Below are 11,502 nucleotides of genomic sequence, written 5' to 3'. Positions count from 1 at the left end.
GCCACTGCTGGTGGACGTTTCGTCCCCGAGGGTATCACCAGCCCAGTAGTCAGCACTTCGGTGTTGACATGAATATCAATTATATGGTCATTTTTATAAATTTTCTGTTTAAAAAACTTTGAATTTTTCGAAAAACTAAGGATTTTCTTACCCCAGGAGTAGATTACCTTAGCCGTATTTGGCACAACTTTTTGGAATTTTAGGTCCTCAATGCTCTTCAACTTCGTATTTATTTGGCTTTTTTAACTATTTTGATATGAGCGTCACTGATGAGTCTTTTGTAGACGAAACGCGCGTCTGGCGTATAAAATTATAATCCTGGTACTTTTGATAACTATTTACACCACTGGGTCGATGCCACTGCTGGTGGACGTTTCGTCCCCGAGGGTATCACCAGCCCAGTAGTCAGCACTTCGGTGTTGACATGAATATCAATTATATGGTCATTTTTATAAATTTTCTGTTTAAAAAACTTTGAATTTTTCGAAAAACTAAGGATTTTCTTACCCCAGGAGTAGATTACCTTAGCCGTATTTGGCACAACTTTTTGGAATTTTAGGTCCTCAATGCTCTTCAACTTCGTATTTATTTGGCTTTTTTAACTATTTTGATATGAGCGTCACTGATGAGTCTTTTGTAGACGAAACGCGCGTCTGGCGTATAAAATTATAATCCTGGTACTTTTGATAACTATTTACACCACTGGGTCGATGCCACTGCTGGTGGACGTTTCGTCCCCGAGGGTATCACCAGCCCAGTAGTCAGCACTTCGGTGTTGACATGAATATCAATTATATGGTCATTTTTATAAATTTTCTGTTTAAAAAACTTTGAATTTTTCGAAAAACTAAGGATTTTCTTACCCCAGGAGTAGATTACCTTAGCCGTATTTGGCACAACTTTTTGGAATTTTAGGTCCTCAATGCTCTTCAACTTCGTATTTATTTGGCTTTTTTAACTATTTTGATATGAGCGTCACTGATGAGTCTTTTGTAGACGAAACGCGCGTCTGGCGTATAAAATTATAATCCTGGTACTTTTGATAACTATTTACACCACTGGGTCGATGCCACTGCTGGTTGACGTTTCGTCCCCGAGGGTATCACCAGCCCAGTAGTCAGCACTTCGGTGTTGACATGAATATCAATTATATGGTCATTTTTATAAATTTTCTGTTTAAAAAACTTTGAATTTTTCGAAAAACTAAGGATTTTCTTACCCCAGGAGTAGATTACCTAAGCCGTATTTGGCACAACTTTTTTGAGTTTTAGGTCCTCTATGCTCTTCAACTTCGTATTTATTTGGCTTTTTTAACTATTTTGATATGAGCGTCACTGATGAGTCTTTTGTAGACGAAACGCGCGTCTGGCGTATAAAATTATAATCCTGGTACTTTTGATAACTATTTACACCACTGGGTCGATGCCACTGCTGGTGGACGTTTCGTCCCCGAGGGTATCACCAGCCCAGTAGTCAGCACTTCGGTGTTGACATGAATATCAATTATATGGTCATTTTTATAAATTTTCTGTTTAAAAAACTTTGAATTTTTCGAAAAACTAAGGATTTTCTTACCCCAGGAGTAGATTACCTTAGCCGTATTTGGCACAACTTTTTGGAATTTTAGGTCCTCTATGCTCTTCAACTTCGTATTTATTTGGCTTTTTTTACTGTTTTGATATGAGCGTCACTGATGAGTCTTTTGTAGACGAAACGCGCGTCTGGCGTATAAAATTATAATCCTGGTACTTTTGATAACTATTTACACCACTGGGTCGATGCCACTGCTGGTGGACGTTTCGTCCCCGAGGGTATCACCAGCCCAGTAGTCAGCACTTCGGTGTTGACATGAATATCAATTATATGGTCATTTTTATAAATTTTCTGTTTAAAAAACTTTGAATTTTTCGAAAAACTAAGGATTTTCTTACCCCAGGAGTAGATTACCTTAGCCGTATTTGGCACAACTTTTTTGAATTTTAGGTCCTCTATGCTCTTCAACTTCGTATTTATTTGGCTTTTTTAACTATTTTGATATGAGCGTCACTGATGAGTCTTTTGTAGACGAAACGCGCGTCTGGCGTATAAAATTATAATCCTGGTACTTTTGATAACTATTTACACCACTGGGTCGATGCCACTGCTGGTGGACGTTTCGTCCCCGAGGGTATCACCAGCCCAGTAGTCAGCACTTCGGTGTTGACATGAATATCAATTATATGGTCATTTTTATAAATTTTCTGTTTAAAAAACTTTGAATTTTTCGAAAAACTAAGGATTTTCTTACCCCAGGAGTAGATTACCTTAGCCGTATTTGGCACAACTTTTTTGAATTTTAGGTCCTCTATGCTCTTCAACTTCGTATTTATTTGGCTTTTTTTACTATTTTGATATGAGCGTCACTGATGAGTCTTTTGTAGACGAAACGCGCGTCTGGCGTATAAAATTATAATCCTGGTACTTTTGATAACTATTTACACCACTGGGTCGATGCCACTGCTGGTGGACGTTTCGTCCCCGAGGGTATCACCAGCCCAGTAGTCAGCACTTCGGTGTTGACATGAATATCAATTATATGGTCATTTTTATAAATTTTCTGTTTAAAAAACTTTGAATTTTTCGAAAAACTAAGGATTTTCTTACCCCAGGAGTAGATTACCTTAGCCGTATTTGGCACAACTTTTTGGAATTTTAGGTCCTCTATGCTCTTCAACTTCGTATTTATTTGGCTTTTTTTACTATTTTGATATGAGCGTCACTGATGAGTCTTTTGTAGACGAAACGCGCGTCTGGCGTATAAAATTATAATCCTGGTACTTTTGATAACTATTTACACCACTGGGTCGATGCCACTGCTGGTGGACGTTTCGTCCCCGAGGGTATCACCAGCCCAGTAGTCAGCACTTCGGTGTTGACATGAATATCAATTATATGGTCATTTTTATAAATTTTCTGTTTAAAAAACTTTGAATTTTTCGAAAAACTAAGGATTTTCTTACCCCAGGAGTAGATTACCTTAGCCGTATTTGGCACAACTTTTTGGAATTTTAGGTCCTCTATGCTCTTCAACTTCGTATTTATTTGGCTTTTTTAACTATTTTGATATGAGCGTCACTGATGAGTCTTTTGTAGACGAAACGCGCGTCTGGCGTATAAAATTATAATCCTGGTACTTTTGATAACTATTTACACCACTGGGTCGATGCCACTGCTGGTGGACGTTTCGTCCCCGAGGGTATCACCAGCCCAGTAGTCAGCACTTCGGTGTTGACATGAATATCAATTATATGGTCATTTTTATAAATTTTCTGTTTAAAAAACTTTGAATTTTTCGAAAAACTAAGGATTTTCTTACCCCAGGAGTAGATTACCTTAGCCGTATTTGGCCCAACTTTTTGGAATTTTAGGTCCTCTATGCTCTTCAACTTCGTATTTATTTGGCTTTTTTAACTATTTTGATATGAGCGTCACTGATGAGTCTTTTGTAGACGAAACGCGCGTCTGGCGTATAAAATTATAATCCTGGTACTTTTGATAACTATTTACACCACTGGGTCGATGCCACTGCTGGTGGACGTTTCGTCCCCGAGGGTATCACCAGCCCAGTAGTCAGCACTTCGGTGTTGACATGAATATCAATTATATGGTCATTTTTATAAATTTTCTGTTTAAAAAACTTTGAATTTTTCGAAAAACTAAGGATTTTCTTACCCCAGGAGTAGATTACCTTAGCCGTATTTGGCACAACTTTTTGGAATTTTAGGTCCTCAATGCTCTTCAACTTCGTATTTATTTGGCTTTTTTAACTATTTTGATATGAGCGTCACTGATGAGTCTTTTGTAGACGAAACGCGCGTCTGGCGTATAAAATTATAATCCTGGTACTTTTGATAACTAATTATTCCTATTTCAAGTTCAATGAGATAGATGCGGTCGACATAGTCACCAAACTTTGTATAGATTAGTAAAGAAGAAATCATATATATATAGCGAAACTTAAAGTTAAAGGATAATACTAAGATAATTCTTTTAATTCTTCCCGAGAAGCTCCTGTATGAAGTGAGCTTCATATGAGCATTGATCAATAAAGAAACAGGTTGCCATAAAGAGAGACACCGTCGGTTCCCATGAACATACCGATGTTTTGTCATACATGCATCATCTCCAAACGTAACAAATATATATGCAATTAAGAAAATCAAGTATCTTGAAGGCAGTTACCGAGATTTTTTTGTTAGAATCAGAGTTGTTTTTTACAACTTAAGATTGGTCCCTCCCTAAAACAGGATACTTGTATCTACGTTGATAATTATTTTTATGAAATAATACAAGACCAATTCATTCAAATGGTCTTTTAGTATGGATTGGTGGTATTTGTGTAAAGCGTAGAAAAGTCAAATGATTTGATACTATTTATAGATTAAAGAGACTTAGATGTATGTACTCTTAATAGATTCATTTCAACTCTAAAACATTTTAAGTCACTAAATGGCTAGCATATTAAGCTTAATATGAAAAGAATAGAATGGACAATCAAGTGTACATGTACTTAAGTCTGCAGTAAAACGTATACTCAATTAAGGAATATTTACAGACTCGGTCAGACATAACAAAATCGAATAATCCAACCATTTTCTATATAAGAAAACGTCTGTACTAAGTCAGAAATATGAAAGTTGTTATCCATTCGTTTGATGTGTTTGAGCTTTGGATTTTTCCATTTAATTTGGGAATTTCCGTTTTGAATCTCCTCGGAGTTTGGTATTTCGTTGTTGTACTTTTTTTTACAGGCAGCGTAATGTTCTTACCTTTTTTGTTACTTGCAAATTTCCATGGAACATATGACTCATTTATGATAAGGAAGTAGTTCAAATATCAAAACAGGAAGTGAACCAAACCGATCAAATAGCTAATTATTTTAATAAATGTTATCATCATTATTATTAAAAATAGTACGCAGCTCATATTTTGTGTAATATTTTTTCTTTTACTTGATTAACAAGAAATGCTAGATTTTGGTTACAGTAATTTAAATATGAAAAGGATATTCATTCATTTTTGAAACGTAAGCTATTTTTAAATTCCCCTTTTAAATTCTGAAAGTTGTTTTAACATATATTTACATTGAATTGTTATTTGGAGTAATGTTTACACATGCATTTTTTTTACAAAATTAGAAGCGCAGCATTTTTTTCAATTGATCAGAATAAATCTATTGATAACCAAATGAAGCGAAATATATTCAGGGAATATATATATGCATGTGCATGTGTAAGACAGGAAAGAACAAAAGTTCGACATGTTCTTTGTAGAATAGAGACAGAAGATACTAAATGGACTTTCAAAATGCATATATCGAGAGAGAGAATGACAATGTTTATCAAGTAAAAGAGAAAATATAACACGCTAATATACGTTCTTGACTATAAGAAACAAAAAGAATTAAAGCAAAATTTACATTTTCTAATTTTCTCGATTACAAGTCTCATAGTTCGCTGACTCAATAAAGCTGAGTGTCAACATATTACATTTGGCCAGTAGGAATCTAATGCCCAATGTTTTCGTCCAATTTACCAAAGTGTTATCTTTGTTTTACCGTTGTTATACACATTATATTATTTTGCAATCGTTAATGTGTTAAATCTGGTCAGATATTTTCAGATATATTGATGTTTGTTATCTCACAAAAAGTACTAGTAGTTCCCATGTAATGCTGAGGACACTACTGAATTGCAATATTTTTTTACTCGCAATGTATCCTGTGCATTTAAGAACGAGTTTACTTCGTTTCAAGTTTGACGTCTATCTGGTTCCCGTTATCGATGGAAGTTGTCCAGTAATTTATTACACTTCAAATACTAATTGGGTGTCCAGCTATGAAGTGTTGGTTTACAGAATAGCAAAGTTTGATGTGTTCAGGAAACTTGCATGTAATACAGGTAATACAGGTTGATATTAAAAAGTAAAATCACAAAAATACTGAACTCAGAGGAAAATCAATTCGTAAAGTCCATAATCACATGGCATAATCAAATAACAAAACGCATAAAAAACGAATAGACAAGAACTGTTATATTCCTGACTTGGTACAGGCATTTTCAAATGTAGAAAATGGTGGATTAAACCTGGTTATATAGCGCTAACACTCTCTCTTTGATAACAGTCTCATCAAATTCCGTTATATTTACATGATGCGTTAAATAAAAATTCACAATTAATAAAATAGTCAAAATATGGGTACATCAGTCATCATCGCATAACAATTTTAAAAGGGACAATTTAACAGAACACAAAAACATCTATCTACTAACACATGGATTGACTTCAGTGTCTGACGTCATAAAATTTGTATACGTCACATAAATTTGTCGTTCAATGTGCATACAAACAGTTTTAAAATTTACATAGGCAATGTAAGTATACAGAGTTAAAAAATCAAAAGTATGTAAGAACAAAGTACAGAAATAAACCGAGATTTAAACTAGTCCAAAAGTTATAGGTAGAATTTATGAGAATCCAAAAATAGTTAATTCCACTACGCGATTGAATGATTTTGACGTTTGTGGTTCAACGTATATAGTAATTCATAATAGAAATATATCATAGATATAGACCAAAATAATACTGACGGGATCTTTTAAAGTACAGAGTCACGTAATAAGAACAAAAGAAATACAAAGAGTCGCATATACAAAACAAACCACAAAAAAAATGAAAGCCAATACACACACATTTACGAGATGTATAAGTACCGAGCCACGTCAAACGGATATCACATAAAACCATTCAACAGTAAAAGTAATATTAATAATAGAACAAAGACAAATAAAAGAACAGTAAAACATGTTGTTAAGATGATAAACAAACATCAGCACGCAGAATCTATACATCAAGACCATCGTGTATTATTTGAGAAGTTGATACGGAATATTTATCAACAAGGTCTTGGTACCTTCCGATGAACTTTTTTTAGAAAAAGGACGAGACGTTCTTTGACATACCCCTGGTTCATCAACTTTCTACTCAGACACTGATGACGTTTTACACAGTCTGAGTAGGAGCTGCAAGCTCTTGAATATCGAATAAGTTGGGAAATATATATCCCATATGCAGGTGAAGTTGGTACAGGGTTGGCAAAGTATTACCCGCCCGGGAATTCCCGGGTGGGAAAACCCGGGTTTCCCGGGCTGGGCAATACTCCTAGAAATGGGGACTACTGGGCATTACTTGGCAATATGATTTTTTTAGCTTATTTTAACACAAAATAGTAAAGTCTTGGTGTAGTTTCATAGTATTACAGCTGAATATATACTTTTTATACAGATAACCATTGACAGTCATTTCTAAAAGAATGAAAAATTCAATTTCATTCCCTTCTATGTAGACAGAACACAAGATTTGCACATTTAAGGAAACCTTGTTTATTACCAAGCATTGTGTCAATAATCCATACTTTGAAAAAAAATATTTATTGCAATGTTTAAGTGAATTGTTAATTTCAAATGTTATACATTTCTATTGCTAAATAAACACCCTAAGGGGTCATGCCATTATCACTTATAGAATTGAAAGAGCTGATTATTGTTACATAAACAAATTTGCATTCTAATCTGAATAATTACTTACTAATTAATGACAGTACATATACATTTTTTAAATGTAATTTTTCTTACACTAATTGTTAGTTCTTAAATAAGAGTTTTATTTATTTAAAAAAATGTTTTTGCTTTATATTTACAGTTTTATCAATCCAGACAAACAAAAAAGGTTATACATATCTTAAATGCATAACATTTGTGTTTAATCACTGAATCCTCTATAAAATTTAGAACAGTATTTTATATTACCCAGTATTGCCCAGTATTACCCACAAAAACCCAGTAAAACCCGGGTTTTCCCAGTATTTCCCACTGGGCTGGGCAATACTCATAAAACCCGGGTTTTTGCCAACCCTGAGTTGGTATGTTGCTACTAAGGTGGGGGAAATTTATAATTTCAAAATTAAAATCGTCTCGTTTGTCATAGATTCTGGTACTGAGATGACTGTGTAAGTCAAATTCGAGATATAAGTCTAAAAATGAGGCGGAGAAAGTGCTGTCTGTTGTTTTTTCAATCTCTAGTTCTGGGGGATATATCAATGGAACCCAATCAGAAAAGTTCGGATTGTTCATGGAAAGAACATCATCAATATATCTGAAAGTGAAATTAAATAATCTGGCTTCTTTGATCCTCTTGTTTTTGACAAGTGTCTGGAGGAACTCCGATTCATATAAAAATAAGAAGAGGTCGGCAAGAAGAGATGCACAGTTTGTTCCCATAGGAATTCCGACAATTTGTTGGAGAATTCTACCTCCAAACTCAACAAATATGTTGTCGATAAGAAACTCCAGCATACTGACCACTTGTTCTTCTGTGTAGCATATTTTACCTTTTTGTTTGTCACAATTAACGAAATGTGCCTTATGAAATCCCAAAGTAATAAATTTATAGCGTATGCTACCATTTTTATGTTGAAAGGCCTTGTGGAAAATTTCTTTTAGGCGATTTTTTCAATTTTACATGGGGAATGGTGGTATACAGGGTTGAAAATTCAAAAGTTTTGATGGAACTAATTTCAGAAAAAGACCGAGATTTAAAATTGTCTAGAAGTTCTTTAGAATTTTTAAGAATCCACATATGGTTAATACCACTACGCGAGTAAACAGTTTCACAGTATTTCTAAAGACCCTCTTTCACTGCGGACAGAATCTTATGCAATCTAATGAACAATTCTTTAGTGGAGCCAGCAATATACCGTTGTTTGTACGGAATTTTATGAAGTTTTGGTATCCAATACAAACAAGGTAAGTCCTCCGATTTGGTCTTCAATGTTATTGAAGCCATGAAGGACTTATGATTTGCTAAAATCTCATCCTTGTCAAATGATAAGTCTTTGTATGTGGGATTACCTGAGTGCTCTGTTATACCCAATTCTTTTACAAGACATTCGAAGTAATACGATTTACATACAAAGACAATATTATTTGAAGCTTTGTCCGCAGGAACAACAAAATACTTATCCTGAAGAGTTGATAGACATTTCATGGCCTCTTTGTCTCTGAAAACGGACTTTGGTCGATCGTTCACACAGTTTTTCAACTTGTGAATGCGACGTTTTATCAGAGACCTGATAGTTTTAACCCATTCTGACAAAGTGTCCAGTTCAACTTCTTCTCGCTTAGCCCATGCTCTGGCGTAGTCCTCAATAGAATCCATAATTATTTTGAAGTAATGGTTCCAATTGATGTGTTGGGGTTCTCTAAACTTAGGACCATGAGAAATCACCTTTCGGAGATTTTCATGTTGAATTATGTTTAGATCCCCAGTTATAACATGACCAGAGGGGCTGTAATTATAAGGCGAGTGGGGACAGTCACATGTCGGAGGGTTTTTAAGATATTGTTTTACGTCAAGGTCCTGCAATGCCTGTTTATAGTTAAATATTTTAAGTGCAATGGTTTTGGTGTAACTGTATGATACAATAGGAACAGACTGATTTTGAAAATAAATGGGAATTTTAGATGTTACCTCCTTGTGATGTAGAACGTTGCAGATATTGATTGCACCGATTCCTCTATTGGCAAAATCAATAGGAAGGAATCTCCTCTTTTCCTCATGTAAAGGTTCCGATCTTACTGGTTTGAAAAGACGGATAACTGGGTTCTGAATCATTTATTAAGTGTCGGCAGATATTTGGCTCGTATATATCAACTCAATTCAAGGAACAAATGTTGATTTGAAATATGAATTTAAAGGTTTTTCCTACAAAAATACATAGCAGCCAGTCAATCAGACAATAAAAATAAAACATTTATGTCAAGATGAAAAGACTTAAAAAATACAATCCTTAGTCGACGAATATAAAAAAAATCCATGATTAAATGAAATAATTGGAAGAATAAATGATCAATTTCTATCGGAATTGCTGCATCCTGTCGATCTCTGAATCTTTATTCATATTCTCTGCTTAAATTTCCTTTCATGGATGATGTTTCTAGTCTTCTGCAAGTTGATGCATGCATCATATTTTTGTTTCTATGTATGTCTGACACATTAGTGTGTATTTTTGTAGCACTTCTATACTTCTGTTATTCCATTGTTTTCCTCTTATAATTAATGTGTTTCATTCGGTTTTAGCTTGTAACCCTAGTTTGTTTTCTTTCAATCGATTTATGACTTTTGAACAGCGTTATACATCTGTTTCCTTTATTCAACATTAAAAATATTGTCCAGTATGGACATTACAAGGTTGTGCACTCTTTCAATGTTTCTATATCTGTAAATCTGTTGTGAATAAGAGGGATGTTTAGTTGTTTTTTCGTTTGATTTCTTTGCACTTTTGATTTTGCCATTTGATACGGGACTTTCCAATTTGAATTTTCCCTGGCGTTTGGTACTTTTGTTATTTTCCTTTTTTGCTCAATATTTCATTTTTTTCTAAAATTTAGCATCCTCTAGATCTCTGTTAATTTCTTTTCATTTATGATTGTATGGTTTATCAAAACCGAATTGTTCTAATCCTCTGCCAATAAATGCTTGCAAAATTGGTGATCATACTAACACAGCAAAGTAATCATATTTGCTTTGATGGAGAGTCGGACACGTCAAACATGTTAAACAGAGCAATCAATTATCAATTGATCAGGGATAAAATTAAGATATATCTATATCTGATCCTTGGAATGTTTTGCTTGCCTTAGTTCAAGATAAACAGAAAAGAGTTGTATTTTACTAAATATATAAAAACACAGTTTTTATTTAATTCTTTATTTTTTATCTTTTTTTTTTTTACATGAATTGGTTTTTATGCATAAAATACATACATACTGATATTCTTAAAAATGAAGAATGACTGGTCAAACAGGCGTTTTATAATTAACACAACTATCCAATGTACAATCAGCCAATATTTGAGCAATGCATTATAATAAATTAAAACAATTGGGTAAGCAGTTGATATTACTGGCAGTCAAAACAAAAAGTTATGTTCAGGTGATGTGAAATACAACTTTTAATTTTCCTACTAAATTTGCCTTCCCATTTTTATACATTGTAATTAGTCAACTCACTGATCAAAATCAATATAGATGTTTTCCTTTAGCTCAAGGTTTCAGTTATAATTATTATCAGGAATGCTTAAAATATAAAATATTGATAAAACCCCTAAGGTGCATTAAATCATGTATAAAATATTTTTTTAACATTCCAAACACTATCACTTTAAGACGATTTGTAAAGAAGTTAATGGTGTGTAACAACGATAAAACTGAACAAAATCGTTGTAAATGTGTGCATCTCTTTTTATGCTGCACTTTTTCTTTCCTTTTTCTAGAGTACTGAATGTGTCTGTAATAGTTTTCCTATGATGCTGTTCAAACAATACACATTCATTCCTTTTTCTACCACATGTCACATTTCAATTCTAATTTTTTAAATCAAATATAATTTTTCAAGCCTTCCCCA

Source organism: Mytilus trossulus, chromosome 6 (assembly GCF_036588685.1).
Source record: "Mytilus trossulus isolate FHL-02 chromosome 6, PNRI_Mtr1.1.1.hap1, whole genome shotgun sequence".
Classification (NCBI taxonomy): Eukaryota; Metazoa; Mollusca; class Bivalvia; order Mytilida; family Mytilidae; genus Mytilus; species Mytilus trossulus.
This window is presented reverse-complemented; position numbering follows the sequence as displayed.